Raw genomic sequence first — 21,026 nt, 5'->3', positions numbered from 1 at the left:
GCCCACTGCTCACCTCCTGCTGTGCCGCCCAGTTTCCAACAGACCATTGGTATCCGTCTGTGGCCAGGGGGTTGGAGCCCCTTGCTTTGGCAAATGTAACTCTATTTGTATATTGGCACAGTCTTATGAGGAAGATAATCCAATTACACCATTTTGTAGATTTTTAGAAGTAGCAGCTGTGGTGAGTAGTTCAGCATTGGGCCATGATGCCAATTCCTGAATTCAAGTTCCAGCTTTCCCTCTCATTAGCCATGTGACATTGAGAAGGGTAATTAAACTTTCTTGCACCTCAGTTTCATCACCTCTAAAATGGCAGTATTGTACTATTTTTGGAACTGTCTTGAAAATTAAATACAATCATACATATAAAGCACTCAGAACAGTGCTGTGCATAGAGTTGGGTGTTCAATAACATGTTATTGTTACAGATTAGGCTTTCAAGGGGTTACATTCTCTAGGACTGCACCGGTATAAATACCATCAAACCTAGGCCTTTTGCTGTAAGTCTTTTTTGTTTAGGTGAAGACTGATCAATGTGCCTCTTGGGATAATGGCTGCTATTTTAAAACACTTTTTTTCTTTACTCTGAATGTTCTTATGGAAGCTATTTGTGCAAATTCAGATACTATACTACTTAAGAATTTTACCCAAGGATGATATAGGCCAGTAGCTCTTGCAGTTTATGTGTTGTCTTTAGCAGGAATGCTTTCCTTAGAAAGACTGCCCTGAACACAAATTCTTGACTATTAAAATTCCCTTTGTGGATGCTTCATCTTGATAAGAAACCAAAGACCTTGTTTCTTCCTAGATATTGGGACCATCGTCCCCTGTCCTGTTACAGTTAGATCTTGAAGATGGTTTTTAGGTCATCTAAGGAAAATGTTCCTTGAAATGAGTTTCTTAACTCTTAGTGCTCTTTGTTTCGATTTTCATCTATCTCTGCAGCCTTTCCAGACAGTGGTTCGTCTCCTGACAATGGCCTCCCTAATGCATGAGACATACTAGTAAAACCTCATTGAACCTCATTATCATCTCTTTTGCATGCTCCTCTATGAGCATATCTCCCCTCTTTCCATTTTATGTTTTCTTCACTCTCTTGGTGTGTCAATAACCTTTTAATCATCCCTATTTTGCTGTGTTGTATAAAATATATATGGCTTCTCTATTCTGCACTTTCTTATTTGTGGGATGTCATATTATCTGTCAGTGGAAATGGTATGCAAATACATTGCTGAAGGTGACTTATCTCAGACCTTGTTTTCTTCCACAGGGGGAGAAAAATGTCAGTCTTTAATGAACTCGGAGCTAAAGTAGATTAGCCATTTTCTTCAGGTAAGATGGATGATGCTATCAACATTATTAAGTCACTAGGTCTGAATTTCTCTGTATGTAAATCCAATGTAATAAGTGCTATTAACATACTTGCCAATCTGTCTCACTGACATATTTTAGTATTTTCGCTAAAAGCTAAAGTAATACTAGTCCTGATTAAACAATTTACTTCATTCAGTTTACTTCTTACCTATTCTCATCTGGCAATAGGCATTATTTCTCAATGAGTTCAAAATATACTACATGACAGAAAGTTTGTCCTACTTCTTAAAAACAGTTGATATATCAGCAGATTAATGAGAAATCTCTTTTATGTAACTTCATTTTAAGAAGTTTAGTAAGGATTTTTGTTTTTGTTTTTATGTGTATATAATGTATCCCTTCGGTATTTTTGCAACCCTAAGAAAAGAGCAGCTCATGTAGAAAAGAATGTTTTGGGCTATGATGGCAGAAATGGATGGATGATGCCTTTCTGGAAGAGATTGAGAGACTATTTCTTGCAACCATTGGACCTATTACTGCAAAGAGTTGAGTAAAAGGAACAAATCAGTACATTTAATGTATGCAAAATGGGTGTCAGGGGAAAGCGAGTTAAGGTAAAGTTTTCAAAAAGCATAATAAATATCTTCTGCTATAGGCTGTTTCCTTTATTCACTTGTAACAGCATTCTTCTGCCAATGACCCAAGCTGCCCATTTCACTTACTTTCTTTATGAAAAGAATATTCAAGCGAAAATTCAAAGAAAAAGCTTTTAGAGTTTCGCTGGCATTTGCAGTATTTTATCCCTTCACTTACGGAGATATTTTAGTAAAAGCATAACTTTTTCCATTTAGTAGTAGGTGGACTTACTTCTTCCTAAGGTGAAATTTGTTTCTGGGTGACTCTGTGTAACTTCTCAGCAAAGTTTTGCCTTCAGATTTTTCTTTTTGGTTTGAATCCAGTTTAGTAATTGGTGAGAGCCACTTGTGCTGTTAGATACCTACTGATTCTTATATGCTGACATAGTGAGTTGGGAATGACCGCTGAGAAACTGAAATTCGAATTTGACTCTTCTGACTTCTAATAGGAGTTAGAAGTTGAATACTTGCAACATAATGTCATTTCATTCACTAAAGAAATGTGCTTATGTTAATATATGTAGTGCAGAATTTCTTGTTATTATTAGAAATAGGTTGGGTAGAGAATTAGGAGCAAAAATAGAAAGGTAGAAAACTGTTCATGGATTCATTCCTAAATTTACTTGGAAGAAGAAAAAATTAATGGAAATGACTGTTCTTTTATGGTGTTTCTATTCCTTAAAGAAATGATGAGCTGAGCAAAGAAAGAAAAGGTGCTCGCCTATATTTTATCTCTCATTTACATATAAATATGGTTCTGATTAAAATACGTTTTGGTGGCACTGACTGGGTAGAATTTATCTGTGAAAAAAAAATAACCTGAAAAGGATAATGTTTTATTGTTTGGTATTATCAATGCTACAACTCCAATTCTTTATAGAGTTTAGTCCTGTGCAGATTCTGTAGAATTACTAATGCTTCCTGCCTTATGTGGCTCACATCTTTACAGGGGAGCTTAATCTGAAGTTTGGCATGCTCTTTTTATCTGTGTTTTGTTTTGTTTTGTGTTTGCATGACAATTCTAACATTTTCTATTTTCTCTTTTCTAAAGAATTTTAATCCATTGAGGTCAAAAAGCTTTATTGATACTTTCTGCTATGCTTTAGGTAAATTTAGGGTGCAGTTTCTTTGGTGGGAGAGAGCCATAGGAAAATTATTTCTTGCCACCTATTGGAGAATGGGAAACTTGAAAGGACAACTACATCAGTGTAAATAGGACCAGCTGGTCTAATGGCCAAGTGGTGCTCATTCAAAGTGGCCAACCTTTGTGCCATACTCTTGCTGCTTATCTGAACAGTGAAGGGGATTCAGTATGTTAGGTATTTCTGCTGTGGAAGTCATTAAGCTCAATGGATTGGGTATAGTAGGTGTGTAATCTAGAGCCCTGCTTTTCAAAACATGGTTCATGGACTAGTAGCAGTGACATCACCTGGGAACAGGTTGGACATGCAGAACCCCCAATTCCACCCAGGCACTACTGAATCAGAATGTGCATTTCAATAATATCTCAGGTGATTTACATATGTGCATTAAACTTTGAGAAGTACTGGTCAAGAAATCCTTCTTGGCCAGTTGTGGTGGCTCACGCCTATAATCCCAACACTTTGGGAGAAAGAGGCCAGCAGATCACGAGGTCAGGAGATCGAGACTATCCATGCTAACAGGTGAAACCCACTCTTTACTAAAAATACAAAAATTAGTTGGGCATGGTGGCATGCACCTGTAGTCCTGGCTACTTGGGAGGCTGAGGCAGGAGAATCACTTAAACCTGGGAGGTGGAGGTTCCAGTGAGCTGAGATCGCACCATTGCATTCCAGCTTGGGTGACAGTGAGACTCAGTCTCTAATAAAATAAAAAAATAAAAAAAAAGAAAAGAAAGAAAATGAAAAAGAAATACTTCTTTACTCCCTTAACAAGTTCTCCAATCATAATAGCTGTAATAACAGCACTAATAATATTTATGTACCAGAAGTCATATCATTTAATCTTCAAATTGTACCTGAGGGGCATTTTTCCTGTCATCCCCGTTTGATAGTTGGCACTCAGAGAGGTCACACAGGAAGGCATTTATTCATGAGGTTACTGAGATAGGGTCTTCTTCACATTGGCTTTTGTTCTCTTTTTTAAATTTTAAATTTTGGGGGTACATAGGAGGTGTATATATTTATGGCATACATGAGATATTTTGATATGGGCATGCAATGCATAATAATCATATCAAGATTTATCCATCACCTTAAACATATAGTTTTTGTGTTATAAACAACCCAATTATACTCTTTCAGTTATTTTTAAATGTACCATTAAATTATTATTGACAAGAGTCACCATCTCATGCTATCAAACACTAGCTCTTATTCGTTCTTTGTGGCTATTTTTTGTACCCTTTAACTATCCCCACATCCCCCTACCCCTTCCCTTCCCAGCCTCTGATAATCATCCTTCTACTCTATTTCCATGAGATCAATTGTTTTAATTTTTAGCTCCCCTAAATAAGTGAGAATATACAAAGTTCGTCTTTCTGTACCTGGCTTATTTCACTTAACATAATAATCTCCAGTTCTATCCACGTTATTGAAAATAACAGGATCTCATTCTTTTTCATGGCTGAATAGTACTTCGTTGTGCATATGTACCACATATTCTTTATCCATTCATCGTTGATGGACAATTAGGTTGCTTTCAAATCTTGGGTATTATGAATAGTGCTGCAGTAAATGTGGAAATGCAGATATCTCTTCCATATACTGATTTCCTTTCTTGTGTATATATACTTAGCAGTGAGATTGCTGGATCATATGGGAGCTCTATTTTCAGTTTTTTTCAGGAACCTTCAAACTGTTCTCCATAGTAGTTATACTAATTTACATTACCATCAACAGTGTACAAGAGTTTACTTTTCTCTACATCCTTGCCAGCATTTGTTATTGCCTGTCTTTTGGATATAGCTGGGGTGAGATGATATCTCATTGTAGTTTTGATTTGCATATTTCTCATGATCAATAATGTTGAGCACCTATCCATATGCTTGTTTGCAATTTGTATGTCTTCTTTTGAATCTATGCAGCTCTTTTGCCTACATTTAAATCAGATTATTATATTTCTTTCCTATAGAGTTATTTGAGATCTTTTTATAGTCTGGTTATTAATCCTTTGTCAGATGAGTAGTTTGCAAATATTTTTTCCCATTTTGTGGGTTGTCTCTTCACTTTATCAATTGTGTCCTTTGCTGCGCAGAAGCTTTTAATTTGATGTGATTGCGTTTGTTCATTTTTGCTTTGGTTGACTGTACTTGTGCAGTATTGTTAAAGAAATCTTTGCCCAGTCCAGCGTCCTGGAGAGTTTCTCCGGAATTTTTTTTTTTTTTTTTTTTTTAAGTAGGTTTACAGTTTGAGGACTTAGGTATAAGCCTTTAATCAATTTTGATTGGATTTTTGTATGTGGCAAGAGACTGGATTCTGATTTAATTCTTCTGCATATTTATATCCAGTTTTCCCAACACTATTTATTGAAGAGTCTTTATTTTCCCCAATGTATGTTTTTGGCACCTTTGTCAAAAATGAGTTCACTGTAGATGTATGGATTTGTTTCTGGGTTCTCTATTCTGTTCATTCGTCTATGTGTCTGTTTTTATGCCAGTAACATGCTGTTTGGTTACAATAGCTCTCTAGTATAATGTGAAGTCAGGTAATGTGATGCCTTTAGTTTTGTTATTTTTGCTTGGGATAGCTTTGACTATTCGGGGTCTTTCACGCTTCCACATAAATTGCAGGATTACTTTTCCTATTTTGGGGAAGAGTGTCATTCATATTTTAATATGGATTGTATCAAATCCATAGACTGCTGTGGGTAATATGGACATTTTAACAATATTTATTCTACCAATCCACGTACGTGGAATATCTTTTAATTTTTTGTGTTCTCTTTCTTGCATCAGTGTTTTATAGTTTTCATTGTAGAGATCGTTTACTTCTTTGGTTATTTCCTAGGTATTTAATTTTATTTATAGTTATTGCAAAATGGGATTGCTCTATTTCATTTTTAGATTGTTCACTGTTGGCATACAGAAATGCTACTTATTTTCGTATGTTGATTTTGTATCCTGCAACTTCACTGAATTTATCAGTCCTAATTAATTTTTTGATGGAGTCTAGGCTTTTCCAAATAAAGGACCATATCATCTGTAACCAAGGATAAATTGACTTCTTCCTTTCCAATTTGGAAGCACTTTATTTTTTTCTCTTTTCTGATTGCTCCAGCTAGGACTTCCAGTACTACATTGAATAACAGTGGTGACAGTGGGCATCCTTACTGTGTTCTGAATCTTAAACGCTTTGAGCTTTTCCCCATTCAATGACACTAGTTGTGGGTCTGTTTTATATGACTTTTATTATGTCAAGGTATGTTCCTTCTATACCAAGTTGTTTGAGGGTTTTTATCATGATGGGATGTTGAATTCTATCAAATTTTTTTTAGTATCAATTGAAATGATCTTATGGTTATTGTCCTCCCTTCTGTTGATATGATGTATTACATTGACTGATGTGTGTATGTTAAAACATCCTTGCATCCCTAGGATAAATCCCACTTGGTCATGATAAATGATCTTTTTAATATGTTTTTGAATTCGGTTTGCTAGTATTTTGTTGAGCATTTTTCTGTAAATATTTATCAGAGATATTGGCCTGCAGTTTTCTTTTTTTGATGTTTCTTTGTCTGTTTTTGATATTACAGTAATACTGGCCTGTAATATAGAGTGAGTTTGGATGTATTCCCTCCTCCTTTATTTTTTCAGAATAATTTGAGTAGGGTTGGTATTAGTTATTCTTTAAATGTTTGGTAGAAGTCAGAGTGAAGCCATTTGTTCCCAGGTTTTTTTGCTGGGATACTTTTTATTATGGCTTTGATCTTGTTATTTGTTATTGGTCTATTCAGATTTTGGAATTCTTCATGGTAAATGTTGATAGGTTTTTAATATCTAGGAATTTATCCATTTCTTCTAAATTTTCTAATTTATTTTCATGTAGTTGCTCATAGTAGCCACTAATGATCATTTGAATTTCTGCTGTATCAGTTGTAATGTCTCCTTTTTCATCACTGTTTTTATCTATTTGGGTCATCTTTTTTTTGTAGTTAGTCTGGGTAAAGGTTTTCCAATTTTGTTTATCTTTAAAAAAACAACTTTTTAAAATTTATTTTTGTATTGTTTATTTTAAATTCATGTATTCATTTATTTCTGCTCTGATCTTTATTATTTATTCTACTAATTATGGGTTCAGTTTGCTTTTAATCTTCTTCAAGATGCATTATTAGGTATTTATTTGAAAATTTCTTTTTCTTCTTTCATATTTTATTTTATTTATTTTATTTTTTTGAGGCACGGTCTCACTGTCACCCAGGTTGGAGTGCTGTGGCATGATCTTGACTCACTGCAGCCTTGACCTCCTGGACTCCAGCAGTTGTGCCAGCTCAGCCTCCTGAGTAGCTGGGACTATAGGCACATGCCACCACAGCTAGCTATTTTTGTTTTGTTTTGTAGATTTGGAATTTTGTCATTTTTTTTGTTGTTGTTGTTTGATGTAGGTGCTTATGGCTATAAACTTCCCTCTTAGGACTGCTTACCCTGTGTCCCATAGTTTTTGTGGTATGTTGTGTTTCCATTATAATTTGTTTCAACACATTTTTCAATTTTCTTCTCAATTTCTTTATTGACTCCCTGGCCATTTAGGAGCATATTGTTTAGTTTTCATGTGTTTGTATGGTTTTTAAAATTCCTCTTGTTGTTGATTTCTAGTTTTATTCCATTGTGGTCAGATAAGATGCTTGATATTATTTAATTTGTTTGAATGTTTTAAGACTTGCTTTGTGACTTAACATATGGTCTACTCTCAAGAATAATCCATTTGCTGAGAAGAATGTGTATTTTGTAGCCATTGGACAAAATGTTCCATAGATATCTATTAAATGCAGTTTTTCTGTAGTGTAGGTTAAGTACGATGTTTCTTTGCTGATTTTTATGTCTGGAATATCTATCCAATGCTGAAAGTGGGATGTTGAAGTTTCCAGCTATTATTGTATATGGTCAATCTCTCTCTTTAGCTCTAATAATATTTGCTTTATATTTATGGCTGCTCCAGTGTTTGGTGCATACACACACACACACACACACACACACACACATATACATATAATTGTTGTATCCTCTTGCTGACTTGACCTCTTTATCATTATACAATTATAATTCTTTGTCTCTTCTTATAGATTTTGTCTGTTAATCTATTTTGTCTATTATAAGTATAGCTACTCCTGCTCTTTTTCATTTCCACTGGAATGAAATTACCTTTTTTCTTCCCTTTATTTTTAATCTGTGTGTGTCTTTATAGGTGAAGTGTGTTTCTTGGAGGCAACAGATCATTGTGTCTTGTTTTCAAATTCATTCAGTCACTCTATGTCTTTAGATTGGAGGGTTTAATTCATTTACATTCAATGTTATTATTGAAAAGTAAGGACTTACTCTTGCCATTTTATTCTTTGTTTTCTGGTGGTTTTTCCTTCTTTCATTCTTTCATATTTTTCTTTTGGTGAAGATGAGTTTCTGTGGTGGTATGATTAGTGATTTAATTTCTTGGTTTTTACTTTTTGTGTATTTGTTGTATGTTTTTTATTTGAAGTTACCACGAGACTTACAAATACTATCTTATAACCTATTATTTTAAACTAATGACAACACTGATTGCATAAATAAACAAACAAGAAAGAAGAAAACTAATAAAAGCTCTACAGTTTAACTTTTCTCCCCCCACTTTTGAACTTTCTGTTGTTCTATTTATATCTTGTACTGTGTCTTGTAAAGTTGTTGTAGTTATTATTTTTGACTAGCTTATCATATAGTCTTTCTACGTAAGATAAGAGTAGTTTACATACCACAATTACAGTGTTATAATATTTTGTATTTTTCTGTGTATTTACTATTACCAGTGAGTTTTGTATCTCCAGATTTTTTATTATTGCTCATTAATGTTCTTTACTTTCTGATTAAAGAACTCCCTTTAGCATTTCTTTTATGATAGGTCTGGTGTTGATGAACTCCCTCAGCTTTTTTCGTCTGGATAAGTCTTTATTTCTCCTTTATGTTTGAAGGATATTTTAGCTGTAGCTAAAGTCAGCCAGGCTTGTGTTCTTCCCTTCAGGGTGGTGAGTTTCCCTAGGCCCCCAAAGGGGTCCAGAGATGCCATTTTTTACTCCAGGAACTGGAGTAATTAAACCTTAGAAATTTACCTGGTGCTCTATTCTACTACAGCTAAGCTGGCACTGAAATTGCAAGACAAAGTCTTTCCCAGTCTTCCTTCACTTTTCCACAGGAACAAGAGCCTCTTCCCTTTGCCACCACCATCACCACCATAGACCCACGGTGGGTGTTGCCAGTCTACTGCCAGTGTTTACTTAGGGACCAAGTACTATTCATTCAGTTTGTAATGAATGCTGCCAGGCCTGAGAGACTCACCCCTAAGGTCAGTGGGCTCCACTTTGGCCCAGGGCTGGTCCAGAAATGTCAACTAAGAGTCAAGGCCTGGAATCAGGGATCCTAAGAGCCCTCTTGGTTCTCTACCCCACTGTGGCCAAAATGGTACCTAAGTTGCAAGACAAAGTCCCCTTTACTCTTCCTTCTCCTTTTCTCAAGCAGAAATAGTCTCAGCCTAGCCACTGCAGCTGGGAACATGCTGGGTGTCACCTGAAGCCAGTCCATTTCAGAGTCTCACCCAAGGCCCATGGTGTGCTACCTGGGTATCAGTGGTGGTTTTTCAGGGCCCAGGGGTTCTTTAGTTATCAGATGATGAACCTTGCTAGAACAGGTTCCTTCCTTTCAAGGAAAAGGGCTTCTTCTGGACCAGGATGTGTCTAGAAATGTCATCTGGGATATAGGGTTTGGAATAGGGGCTTCACAACTCTGCCCCATGCCTTTCCCTGTTGTGGCTGAGCTGGCATCCAAAATGCAAGATAAAGTCTCCTGTACTCTTCCCTCTCTCTCCTCAAGAGGAAGGAATGAATCACTTTTGTTGATGAGAGTTGTGCTGCCTGGCACCGGGGGAGGGGTGGCACAAGCACTTTTTTAGCTGCCCTGGTTGGTGTCTCACTAGGTCACATGTCTGCCATGTCTAGCCTAGCCTAGCACTGGAATTTGCCTAGAAATGGCAGTCCTTACAGCCAAGACAGCCTATCAGGTTTATTTAGCAACCCAGAGCAGTTTAGCCCATGATTTTGTGGCTTGGAACTCAAGTTGCAACCACTGAAATGGGTGATTTTCCTCTGCCTATGGCTGGTCTAAATCCTCCCTCCATGGGTAGGCATCGGCTGAGTTCTGCTCCGCTTTGCTTTCCATTGTGACAGGGAAGCACTGAATTCATTACAGGGTCCCACAATCTCTGCACTGTCCCTTCCCCACGTGCACAGATTCTTCATGCCATTGACCTCTACTGGGGGGATGGAGGAGGGATGGCATTCGTGATTCAAGACTGTCTTTCCTACCCTCTTCAGTGCCTCTTTCAGTGATATGAAGTTAAAGCCAGGTACTATAATTACTCATCTGATTTTTGGTTCTTATAAATGTGTTTGTGTGTGTGTGTGTGTGTGTGTGTGTAGATAGTTGTTAAATTTGGTATTCCTGCAATTGGGGGGATGATTGGTGAAGGCTTCTATTTTGCATCTTGTTTTGCCCATGATCCACATTGCTTTTTCATTGTGAATCTTCAGATGATCAATTTCTCAATAGATTCATGTAAATTAGACTTTTAGAGACTGACTTAAAAGCAACAATACCAGCATATCTCTTTACCAAGAAAAAAGTAATGGTCACATGGAGCAGATAACTGGTTGTGGGCACACTGACAGTCTCTGTTGCACACCCTGAGAGGATACCAGGATAAAACCAGGAGATTTTTCATTAGCTTGGAGTTGGAGTAACAGAAACTGGTTGGTGATAGGGGAAGTTAGTTGATAGTTTTAATATGTAATGCTACTAACTAATGATAACTTGATGTAGCTATCTCTGCTCTAGGGCCTTATATATGCCAAGGACACTGGCAACTTGACCTTGATTGATGGTATTTTTTCCCCTCATCAAGCTTGGAGATTCAGGGTTCAATCCTACGTCTATGAAAATTTTGTTTTCAATTAGAGAGTATAATTTTGTTGTAATGTTAATGCCACAAATGTGCCAACAGTCAAAATCTTGCTCTTGCATTTTGCTAAAGCCTATTTCTAATCTCAAGCCATTCTGAGCTGGTTTTCCTAATTTCTCTACTAAGGTATACCTTAATGTTTTGGAGAGTTTTACTACTCTCAATCCATGTTTTCAGATAAGAGAAGGTTTACACCATCGTTTCCTTGTTTGGAAATTTTAAGTAGCTTTGGTACTGACCCTATTAACATGGCATTGAACATCTTATGAACAGATATGTATGCTATTATGTGTGTTAGCAAATACTACATGCCTATAGTTGACTATAAACACAAAGGCAATAGATGTTACTTATCAAGCCTGTATCTTCTGTTGGGAGCTGCCATTTATTGTGCAACCACAACTCTAACAGGAGATATTTCATTCATTTCTTGTGACATTTTTGTAAGGTAGATATTAACATCCCCATTTTACAGAGAAGCAAACTGAGTTATATTGAGTTCAAATAACTCAAACTGAGTTAGATTGAGTTTATATAGATGGTAAATGATTGATATAGATTTTTATATCTGTGACAAAAATCTCATATTCTTTCCAATTCCTTACCTTACCTTCCATATGGTGCCTCGTCTAATAAATGCAGCTAATGGCTATTTATTTTGGTTAAGGTTCTATTAGGAATATATAAGCTATATCATAGAAGTGTGTCTTGTGGACACATAGGAGCCAGATAATCTCTAGTAGTCTACAGGTTTGATGGAAGAAAATCTATCAGTATTCCAATCTCACAATATCTTGACTGAGAATTCCAACCTTTTTTCAGAACCATTTTTGTGCTCTAATACATTTTTTTTCTCATTAGAGAGACTATAATCCAATTTAAACAATTTTGGACATTATATAAAATAGTTTCTCAAGTTATTTCTATTTACCACATGAGTCTGTATGTACTAGAAAATTATGTGAGTTTTTTAATCAAACATAATTAAAGTATTCATTATGTAGTAATATTTTATCTTGTTTAATAGGGAAAATAATTACACTCAAATTTAATTCCTTATGAAGGAGATAAATCTGAATTAACAGATTTTCCAGTCTCTTAATAATAATCAAGATCTTCTAGCTATTCATACCTATGATACACCTGGCACTGTTTTTGGCAATGTGGTATTATATAAACAAAACATACAAGAATACTGATGTCATAAAGCTTAACTTCTTGTAAAAGGCTATAGAAAAGTTTTTAAAAACAGAATTAAGAAAATTGTGTCATAATTACAACCAGTAAGTATTATAGAAGAATAATTTTAAAAGAACAGGAAAGAAAAAGTGAGAATGCTGAGACAGTATTATATAAATGGGTTAGAGTAGACCTCACTGAAAAGAAGAGTATTGAATAAATGAAGACAAATAGAGAGTTAATCAGGCAAGTATCTGGGAAAGAGCTTTTCAGTAAAAAGCAATAGCTTCAACAAAGGCTTAAAATGGGAGCAATGAAAAGCAAAAAGGTCAATGCGCTTGGAGCGGAGAGAGGGAGAGAGAAAAAAAGTTGTAGGAGACAAGTTAGAGAACCGGAGGCCAAATCATGTAGGAATTTGTTGGCCCTTATAAGGACTTTGGCATTTACCCTGAGTGAAAAAGGATTATTGGTGGTTTGGGGCAGAAAACAATATTTGACTTACATTTTAAAAGATCACTCTGACACTCTGGATAATATGTTGAAGATAACCTACAGAGAGATAAAAGAAAAATCAGGCAACTATTTTAATAACTCTTGAATGTGATAATGGTGCCTTTGATAAGAGATATAGCTGGGAGATGGGAAGAAGCATGCAGATGATAGACATGTTTAAAAGCAGAGCTAAGAAGATTTTCTGATGAATTGAGTAAGAAGCATAAGAGACACAGCGAAGTCAAGGGGGACTCCAGCACCATTGACCTGGACAATTTCAATGATTATCATCCACTGAAATGAAGAAGGCTGTGAGTGTAAGATGTTTCAGGGAGGGAGAAAGATGAGGAGTGCAGTATTTGAAGATGTTGAATTTGAGACATTTAGTATATATACAAGTGTGGATGTATTGGTACACAGTTGGTGTACGAGTCTGGAATTTGAGAAAAAAATATGGGCTAGAGTTTTACATTTGGTATTTTGGGGGATGTAAATGGAATATTAAAGCCCTGAGACTGAATGGGATCACATAGGGAGTGAGTGTAAATAGAAAATCAAGAACAACAAAAGGACCAAACCTCTAAATACTCTAACATTTAAAAATCGGAAAGGAGACCAGGCGCAGTGGCTCACGCCTGTAATCTCAGCACTTTGGGAGGCCAAGGTGGGTGGATCACAAGGTCAGGAGTTTGAGACCAGCCTGGCCAACATGGCGAAACCCCATCTCTACTAAAAATACAAAAAATTAGCCGGGCATGGTGGCACGCACCTGTAATCCCAGCTACTCAGGAGGCTGAGGCAGGAGAATTGCTTGAACCTGGGAGGTGGAGGTTGCAGTGAGGCAAGATCACACCATTGCACTTCAGCCTGGGTGACAGGGTGAGACTCCGTCTCAAAACAAAACAAACAAAACATAAACAAACAAAAAGAAAACGAAAAGGAGAGAAGGAATAAGCAGTAGACACCGAGAGTGAACGACTGCTAAGGTAAAAAGAAAATTGAAATTGTATGGCATCCCAGAAGCCAAGAGTACACAGTGCATCGAAGAAGAGGTAGGATTTTCATATCTGGCTGTAATGAACAAAATTGCAAAACACTATCCCTTTCATACCAACCAAAACAAACTAGATAAGCTACCAAAATCACAGATTAAAAAAAAGTCATCAGAAGCTTCAGATATAAAGAAACATAAATTAATTAAATTTCAGAAAGTAACGAGGAAAGCAATGGCTCACAGTTGTTCTTAAAACCAGAGGCACAAGGGAAGAGGAAGAATGTGATATAGATGCCCATAAGAGTAAATCAGATTAACTTTCAACAGACTTTCACTGGCCACATGGCCTGTCAGATTAGAATTCTGAGGAGTCTAGTCCTAGAGCAGGTCTACATCGATTGGCCAACAGTTTTCAACGAGCCTTTGTAAAGTATACAGGTAGTATGCTAAAGGCTAGAGACAAAGAAGAAAAGCTGAGAAAGACGACTGCTGAGGCGTGCCAGATCTCTGTGTATGGCCTGTTCTGTGCAGGCCAGGGCACAGCCCGCCGGACTGTAGAGGCTGGACACAAGATTGTAAAGCTAAGAGAAATCCGTCTGAGGCACTTGTCTGAAGACCGAAGAGCAGAAAGGCTGAGAAAGATTTTCTGTGGAGCAGAAAACTGAGGGCAGGACTGAAGAGTAAAGTGACTTCCACAAAGCTCCAAAAGCTGGCAATCTGGCTATCAAGCAGAAGATTTTCCATTGTTCGGAATTCTGTCAAGGAGTAAGAGCTGTCTGGAGTATCACCGGTTCCTTGCTAAAAGAAAAAGCCCTGATCCCACCTTTAAAATGTTACAATGTTGCTGCAAGAAAAACCAGATTCAGCTCAAGTACAGATAAGATTGACTCAGCAGCCTGCCAGAAGAAAGGGTGTGCCCATTTCCGGAGGTGAATATTATTCAGTTTAGTCTCTAATGTCCTTTTATACAAAAGTTACATCTTAAAATAAAAAAACTATAAGACATTTAAAAAATCAAGAAAATATGATTTATGGTAAATAGGAAATAGGAAATAGCAAAGATAAATAGATAGGGAGATCGTTCAGACGTGGTAATTAATAGGAACCTTAACACAGCTTTGATGGGGTCTGCCGGAAAAGATTAACGTCATGCACTAAGATATGAAGTATTTCTCCAGAGAGATGAAAACTGTAAAAAAGAATGAAAAGAAAATGCTAGAATTTAAGCAAAACAGTGAAAAATAAAAAATTTATCAGATGGAGCAACATAACAGCAGTCTAGAGGGTGGGATAAGTGTACTTGAAAGGCAGGTCAATAGAATGTATCCAAACAGAAACACAAATAAGGAATATAAAAGATGGAACAAAGTAGAGCAGAACAACTAAGCTCTGTGGGACAATATCAAGTAGCCTAACACGTAATTGAAGTCCTGCTAGGATAGGAAAGAGATAATGGGGCAGAAAAATATGTTTAAGGGAATAATAGACAAGAATATTCCAACAACAATGAAAAATAGTCAATCGAGAGAGCCAAAAACTTCAACAAATCTCAAGGAGTATAGATAAAAAGAAAAGCATACCTATGTAAAGCATAGTGAAACTGATGAAAACAAAAGATAAGGGGCAAATCTGTAATACAGTCAAATAAACCTTCCCAAGTATAAGAAATAATCAATGGCACACTAACCTGTGGTAACTGAAGTCAAAAAGTGGTGAAACTGCCTTTGCAAAAATTATTTATTTATTTATTTTTTTTTTTTTTGAGACAGAGTCTCGCTCTGTCACCCAGGCTGGAGTGCAGTGGCCGGATCTCAGCTCACTACAAGCTCTGCCTCCCAGGTTTACGCCATTCTCCTGCCTCAGCCTCCCAAATAGCTGGGACTACAGGCGCCCGCCACCTCGCCCGGCTAGTTTTTTGTATTTTTAGTAGAGACGGGGTTTCACCGTGTTAGCCAGGCTGGTCTCGATCTCCTGACCTCGTGATCCGCCCGTCTCGGCCTCCCAAAGTGCTGGGATTACAGGCTTGAGCTACCGTGCCCGGCCTGCAAAAATTATAACCAAGGAAATTATGACAGTGAAAGAGATCAGACCTAACCGATTCTATCTTGCTTCTAACCTTTAAGTTGTCCTTGTTCATTTCTGGGCATAGGCCAAACTAACCTTGGGAAGGAATTCAGTTTATGATTTGACTCTGAAACAAAACTGATAATAGCCCTTTCCCCAAAAGACCCACTTCTTGCATGGGGACCAGTCTGCTTTGCAGAACTAACAAATTAGCTGCAAGATTAGTAATTACGGTTTAGGGGTTATACTGCAGTCTCTGGCTGCGAGTCTGAACCTCCTCACATTGCTCCTGGGGATAACTAATCACTATGATAAAACCTCAGATCAGTACTTGAGATATGTTGCAGACCCTGCACTGGATGCATTCAGCTGGTGCATCCAGTGCCGGGTCTGCAAAATATCTCCCACCCAGACCGATAATCTGCTTCAGCCAGTTCTGCGATCCCACCCAGGAACAGAAGACAGCAAGAAAACCTCACTTCGACCCCCTATTAGTCCATCTCCAACCTGACCAATCAGCACTCTCTACTTTGCCAGCCGCCAAATTATCTTTAAAAACTTTGATCCCTGAATGCTCGGGGAGACTGATTTGAGTAATAATAAAACTCCAGTCTCCTACACAGCCGGCTCTGCGTGTATTACTCTTTCTCCATTGCAATTCCCCTGTCTTGATAAATCGACTCTGTCTAGGCAGTGGGCAAAGTGAACCTGTTTGGTGGTTCCAGGGGCCGCGTCTGAAGAGTATGGAGATTGACCAAAATGTGACACAGAGGAACTTTCTGGGTGATGGAAGTGTTCTGTATCTTGTTTTGGGTAGTCTTCAGGTGAATATCTACAACTGTTAAAACTCATTGAACTATACACTTCAGATATGTGCATTTTAGGGGTCTGTAAATTATACTCTTTTTAAAAAAAAATACGAGAAAGCGTTATTAACTATGCTAGGTGTTGCTAATAGGTCCAGTTCGAAAAGGACTGGAAATTTGCCTGTGAATATAGCAACGTGGAGGTTATCTTGAGGAAAGCAGTTTGGATGAAGTGTTGGAAACAAAAGCCTGATTTCTTAAGGAGACATTTCCCCCTCTTCTTCTGTACCATTGGCTCATGTGTTGTAAAGATAAGCTTCATGGAAAATCCTCAGCAGACATGAGTGTTCTCGTTCCTAAACATTCTCTTTTTAAACAGAAGAGTTTTGATAGACATGTAAATGGTTTAGATTTTTAAACTCTCAGCTCCTTCCAAGTAATCTCAGCCAGTGTTAGGGGTCTATTCTTCAAATTCCAAGAATTTCTTTCCAGCTTAATTAAAAAAAATAAATACAGAAATGTGAAAATTGGCTGACATTTGTAGCAGCTTTATAGATTTGGATAAGCTGGCTATAATGATAACTCTTTTGTTAATGATACCAAACATATAAAAAGCGTAAGACCTGGGGATTCGCTATCCTTGATAAATGTTGTCTTTATTCAGATAATTCTTCGTTCCTTCATTACACACACACACACACACACACACACACACACACACACCCCTGATTTAAAAGCTCCCAGTTTAATCTAGATGTTAGGATTTTGATGCAATCTGTTAAAGTGCCATGAACAAGAAAATGACTTTGAAAAATAAGTCTTAAAAGTAAAGGCATGTAAACCAACGTATGTTTTTAAAAGTAAAAGTTATTTGTCTTAGAGAAAGAAAGGCTGGGCTGATGATAATGTTAATAACATTGTAAGACAGTAAAAGATGTATAAGGTAGGCTGTCATATTCTGTTGTTGAGAGTGAGAGGCATGGGGAGGGGGAAGGAGGGAGAAAATTAATGTTGTCTTCTCTGGATTATATAATAGTAGTCATATTTGAAGACTAGAACATGAACTGCAAACATATCCATTGGAGGTCTTTTAAATAATTTTCCCAGTTAAAATATTAAATAATAATATATACATAGGCTTAAAATTCAGTATTAATAAGAGTAAGCCTTAGTAGAAATATGTATCATCTAATTCAATCCCCCAAATAAAATCGATGCGCAAACTTTTGTCCTATGACTAGCAGATCTATGAACAAAACTGCTAAACCAGCAAGCTGGCTCTTTCACAACTACAATTTATTATTTTAGTTTCACTTTTCTATGGCCATTTTCTGCTTTGTCCTTCCTCTGAGATTTGAAAAACTCTGCCTTGCCTAGTATATGGTAGGTAGGAAGACCTATTCCTGTTCTCAAAATGCTACTGATTCAAAATTCATAGCCATAGCAGGGTGTCTGCGAAGTACCCTGCAACTGTGCCAGCCTCCAGAGTGTTACAGAAGGAGCTTATTTTCCATCCATTTTCCATATCTGATATAATCTTGGCCTTGAGAAACCAAGTGTCAGAGTTTTTATAGCTAATAAATTCCATGAATGAGAGCAGACTGTTGTTGTGGTTATAAGTGTTTGGAATACTATGTTTGGACTGTCCCGTAATTTCACTCCTTTCCCTACAGGTTAACAAAAACTATTAAGATGAAAAATAGGGCCATCTGGTGAGTTGTACCTCATAATAATGAGAGGGTCAATACAGGTCAAGAGGGCAGACCTGTTTCTAAAAATTGGAAAACAAAAATAAAGCTGTTTTTACTTTCTTGTTGTAGGTATATGCCTACAGAACAAGAAAAAATGTCAGAATCATATTTTATAACACAGGATGGAAAGAATGTCCTACTGCATGGAAGTTAGTAACACATTTTATTTGGTACTATGGATTTCACTTATATTTATTGAAGGTTGAAATAAACTAGACAATACTGATCTTAATTATTTTCTAATTAGTGATAACCAAAGAAAATGCCATCAAAGAAAATAAAGGAAACATGTATTTGATTGTAAGATAATGAAATTGCAGCCTTTGCCAAATGTTGACTCTGGACCAAGAATATGCCAAATATTTGCAAACATAAAATTATTTAGTCCTCATAAGTTTCTAAGATATTCTCAGTTTAATCCATTAAGAAACTGAGACTTGCAGAGTGGATGCAACTTGGCAAGATGACATAGCTCTAAAAAACCAGAACTAAACTCAAAGCTTTCTTTGTCCAATCTAAAAACCATGTTCCTAACCACAAAATTATGGTGCCCAGCATCACTGCAATAGCTGCATCCATCATATTTACATGGTAAGGGTCTCTAGCATCCATTACTAGCAGTGAGTGCTCATGGATTCTTGTTTTATTCAGTGAGTTTTAATTATTTCTATCATAGTTTAATTTTATATTCTAAAGGTAATTTTAATGAGTTGTAAAGTTTGAGAAACTCTACTAAGTCACTTACATTTACGCATCTATTTTCATGTTCCAAAATTTTCTCATCAATTCTAGTTTACTATTGTCTCTTCTCCTATTCTCTTTTGCTTATTTTGGAGAAATTTCAGAAGATAATGGTAATAGTGCTGTGTTTATCAGCCATGGTTAGAGGGTTTTAATCATTTCAAAAAATAAATTGTATTAGTTATTTAAAAAATTTTGTCTGAAGACAAACACACATATGTATCTACACTAGTAATTTGAAATTAATAAAGGAGATAGGTGCTAATTTTCTTTTGAGATAGGTGCTAATTTGCTTTTACTGGGTTATTTATGAATATATACAATATTTATTTTGCATTACACACACACATGAATATATGTGTATATATATATTTTAAAACTTCCAGATTTTATCAGGTTGCACCATTTCTTATCTAAAGAAGAGGAAGCATTGTGTTGTTTGAACTGTGTAAAGTGTATATAGGAGAGACTCACCTGGGCTTATCTTGCTAATGAAAAAATTAATCCAAATTCCATTTGAGACTCTGTGGCTGGTAGCAATTCAGATCTGCTTTTCAAAAACTGGTAGCAACTCTTTGATGTACCTGAAATTGAACAAGCTCAGCTCTTGGATGATGTCACCTGTTTATTGCCACAATTTAGTATTTGAATAATGTAATGGCAAAAACAATCCCAGAAATAGCACAAAAGGGAAATAAACCAGCCAGATAATTCCAATAATGAGCAGACATAATTACTCAAACTATCTCTCTTTGTACCCTTGTCTGGTTCCCTTTCTTAACATGAAATATTGAGTGACCTTATCTGTACTCTGTTACTCAGAATTTGTAAATAATTACAGAATGCTTGCTATGAAAATTTCAAAAGTATGGTTTTATGTTTTGAAGAGAATCTTAATGAGCTGGAATGATTATTCAGACTCAGCCTATGGTATTTTGGTGGTAATGTAGAATCTCTTAACTTGAAAATTAGTTGGCAAAATGCTGAGCCACAGAAAAATTCACATTGACTGTATGATGAATGGTTAAATGTCCCAAAGGTTCAGTAAGCCAAGATATTCCCTACTGAGAGCTTTTTCTGACAGTTCTTAGGCAGGCAAAATTCTTTCTGAAGTAAATGCCCTTTACCAAGAGAAGCCAACTCTTTTCCCTGTTCAGTTCACACTGACAATGTTTCCTTCCTATAATGTGTGGTTCAGATAGCTTTTTGAATACAGTGTCCTCGTGGTTGATGCTTCTGAAATAATTGTTCTGATTTCTATATGGACACTTGAAAAGTCCTGGTTCCAGACCCCACTCCACACCCCTACCCCCTCTGCTTTCCCACTCTAACCATTAGGGAGGTGTTCCCAACGTATTTAAAAGACCATCATATTTATTCATAGAGGACTCTAATCATAGGTGCTTTGGTCTTAAATTTAGGTTTGTATGCTACAAATGAAACAGTAGACGATGAGGGCAACAGCTGGAGTGTGAATACAAAAGAGACTACAAATAAATAATAATGTAGGAGATTACTCCAGGCATAAACTTATGCCTCGGATATGAGTAAGAGATGGGCAAATGAATTGATGCTCTTAGTTTTATTTTCTCTGATTTCCCATAGAGTGAGAAAAATTGAGGCCAAATCATGAGAAACCTGTAGGCAAAACCTTTGGATTTGATGTGTGAATAATTTTAAGGTGTTCTCTACCATTAAAAAAAAAAAAAAAAAAAAAAGCCAGCATACCCGGAAAAAAACCCACATTTTTTAGGTGTCCAGGAAAGTGAGTAGATCTTTGAAGAGAAAACTTACAAAATAAGATCCTTAACAAAAGTAAGCTAACAGAGAGGAACTAATGGTATCTTCATAATTATATACATGAAATCATA

At 36.5% G+C, this 21,026-nt stretch overlaps 1 protein-coding gene and 1 long non-coding RNA gene across 3 annotated transcripts in view; one reads left to right on the top strand and one right to left on the bottom strand.

The window, feature by feature from the left end:
• LOC126946745 (uncharacterized) overlaps window positions 1-1,380 on the top strand; it is a 71,338-nt gene extending 69,958 nt beyond the window's left edge. For both annotated transcript variants that reach the window (XR_007722748.1, XR_007722749.1), the window contains one exon: window positions 1,271-1,380. This is a non-coding gene — a long non-coding RNA (uncharacterized LOC126946745). The remainder of the gene's footprint in view (window positions 1-1,270) is intronic.
• Window positions 1-21,026, bottom strand: part of LOC126946724 (non-histone chromosomal protein HMG-17-like) — a 1,084,902-nt gene that overhangs the window by 1,042,699 nt on the left and 21,177 nt on the right. The window lies entirely within an intron of this gene.

This window comes from Macaca thibetana, chromosome 2, assembly GCF_024542745.1.
Source record: "Macaca thibetana thibetana isolate TM-01 chromosome 2, ASM2454274v1, whole genome shotgun sequence".
NCBI classification, from domain to species: Eukaryota; Metazoa; Chordata; class Mammalia; order Primates; family Cercopithecidae; genus Macaca; species Macaca thibetana.
This window is presented reverse-complemented; position numbering and strand designations above follow the sequence as displayed.